Source organism: Dendronephthya gigantea, unplaced genomic scaffold (assembly GCF_004324835.1).
Source record: "Dendronephthya gigantea isolate DGI-Jeju-01 unplaced genomic scaffold, DenGig_1.0 000011F, whole genome shotgun sequence".
Classification (NCBI taxonomy): domain Eukaryota; kingdom Metazoa; phylum Cnidaria; class Anthozoa; order Malacalcyonacea; family Nephtheidae; genus Dendronephthya; species Dendronephthya gigantea.
The window spans coordinates 1,543,271-1,546,381 of NW_021163021.1; positions in this window are offsets into that span (position 1 = coordinate 1,543,271).

Below are 3,111 nucleotides of genomic sequence, written 5' to 3' on the forward strand. Positions count from 1 at the left end.
TCACATTTTTACACTACATGCTTACTCACTTAGAAAAACCAAATTTCAATAGCTCTATTTTTGTAGTAAAGGAGTTCATATGGATATAATTTTATTCTAGGTATTCTTGTTTACAGATCTAGATTACAGAAACTGTTGGGAATTAAGCCTTGTCAAACATGAAGAGTTAGAAAATCCTTTGTTCAACAAATGGATATCACATATGGATATCATTCAACCACGAAAATGGTTAGACAAAGGTAGCTAACATACAAACAAAACATATCATTTACATGCCATAATACCATGTAGGCATGTACACTAACCAGTCAGAACAGCACTTTTTTGCCCATTAGTATTTTTCCCATTAAGCCATATAGCTTCAAGATTGATGAGTGAAGTCTGGCATTAGACAAGTAAAAAATAGTGTGCAATTGTGCACATTGCAGTTCAATTGGTAAACTATTCTTAAAAAGTTACGGGCTGCAAGGCCTCGTGCGTTCAAAATTTAATGTGAGCTGTCAGCAGGGGCGAAACCAGAGGGCTAACTGAGGGTGTATATAGGGCTGCAAGGGTTTTGACAAGGGTTTTTACAGACCTGGTGCGTTCAAAATTTAACCTGAGTTGTCAGCAGGGACAGGGGTGAAACTAGAGGCTTAATTGGGGGTGTATATTCATATATTCGTTGCGCCTTGCTGATTTCTTTTGAAAGCGATTGTTTCTACAGTATGTGAACATGAATATATGAATTACACCCCCCCCCCCATACACCCACACTTAAGCATCTAGTTCTGCCCCTGGCTTTCACAGCGCTGAGCAAATTTCCATAAAGGCTATGTTACACGTCAACGTCATAAAATTGGCCAAAATGAGACATTATTACGCTCCGACGCTGACTCTGCTGAATAAGAAAACCTTGGATGTGCGGCAAATCTATATACCCATTCTTGATCATTTTTTTCTGCAGAATTTAATAAGATGTTGCACCTTCCTTAAGAAGGTGATATCATGCACTAATCCTGGATTGTTGGATCACCTTTGCTATCAGGAAACAATGTTGGAAATGCCATAGTGGCAAGAAATGGTGGTGTATACTCATGCAATGGTTGATTTCCTACTGATGGCCAGTCAATCTTATGTGTCTTTAAACAGTCTAAAATTGCATGATGTTCTAATTTTCCATTTTCACTAACAGGAAGAAAACTACTGCTTGGTGTTTCATGGTTATACACTCTCTACATTAAATTCGTCAAAATTATTATGCACTTGTTCATTTCTGGAATCAGGTTTTTTCATCCACTGTCTGTATCTGTTTAATGTCATTTGGAATGCCATTACGTGGTAATACATTAAGTACTTCCTTGTTAATTGTAACATGATGATACAAGGGGTTGTTTTTAACCAACCAATGCAATGCCTTTTCAACTTTTTGTCTTTGAACATGTACGTCCTTAAAAGTATTATTATTATTAGACTTCATTGTAATACTATTAAAGAAATATCTCTTGGACACCTTGGAAGAGATTGAACAATTTCAGAAACATTTTGTGGCAAGTTGATACAATGGCCACTGTAGCCCCTCTGACCCCCTCCATTGACAAAAACTTTCATGACTGGTAATGCACAAGCAATAAGCATTTCCTCAATTTGGGTCAAATTTTGCAATTCTACAGGTACGCTTGAAGGTATCATGAAATTTCTTTCAGAAAACTTTTTTCTGTTGTTTTATCCTTTGAGCAACGAGAACAAATATAGGTGAATGGCGATTTTATTTTTGTTTTCAGTGGCCAAGCCTCCAGGCATATTTTGCACTGATAAATGACATAATTGATTGATTTATGAAACAAAGCATTATTTTTCTTGCCATTCTGATTGAAGTTGAAACCTGTTTTACAGGAGTCTAAATTTATGCTACAACACTCATCAATAAGAACACTACTAGCAGCTTGTAAATTATCCTCCAAGTCATACCCACAATGTTTACCTTCAGAAATTTCTAGATTTATATTTCTCTCTAATGGAACATCTTTGCTTTTGTCTTTCTCTTTTTTGAAAATCTGGTTATTATTTTTAAAAAGGTCTGGGTTTTGTATATTTGATTCAGCAAAGTCACTATAATTTTGATTACTGGTGTCATGTACTACATATTCTGGTGACGGAAAAGTATGTTCTTTTGTAAATTTGATTCAGCTAAGTCACTATAATTTTGATTACTGGTGACATGTACTACATTTTCTGGTGACTGAAAAAGTATGTTCTCTGGTAATTGACCATGGCCATTCCAACAGACATCAAGCATAACATCATAATGCACACCTTTGGTATGTTGCAAATAAATTGCACAAGTATTTCTAGGTTTAGAACCACTCAGCGTGGATTCAGAAAATTTCTGCCATTTAAAATGTTTTCCTACTTTAGTATAAACATAAATGTCTGTACTAAGTAGTGATGAGGCAGTAAAAATTTCAACATTAGTACCCCATGTGTTCTGATCTCAATATATATCGGGCAAACTTGAAAAATATATGCTAAACTTAAAATTTTTGTGTTCAACTTAAAATATACATGTGAATATTTTCATAAATATTGGTTGAAGTTGGTATCGCCATGGCAAACTAAACTCAACCACAAAAATAATTGTGAAATTTTATAAAATTTGCCCCAAACTCCAAAAAAACAAGCCTTTCGAAAAATATATGTTCTAATTAAGATGTTTTGCGGGCTTGTTTATATCATGTGAAATTAGTGAAAATACAACGGCCGCCATTTGTAGCGGATTTTGCAATTGTCGAAGATGCTAAACCAGAATGAACTACAATTTCACTTGAACAACACAAACAATGATCAAGAAACATTCGGTGTGCTTGCAAGCGCTTTAAACAGCCTAATGTCCATTCAAAGGGCACTTAGTCTTGAGATGGAACGGGTCCAATCAATCAATGATGAGCAATGTTACAGGTGTCCAGTTAATCATACAAACAGACCTGGTCGACCAAATATGATATTACAAAGAATCAGCTTGATATTTTGCAAAGCAAGCACTTTTCCTGGGTTAACATAAGCCAAACTGCTGCATGTGTCTACTCGAACATTGAGGAGGAGAAAAAATGAATTAGATATGAATGATGAGTT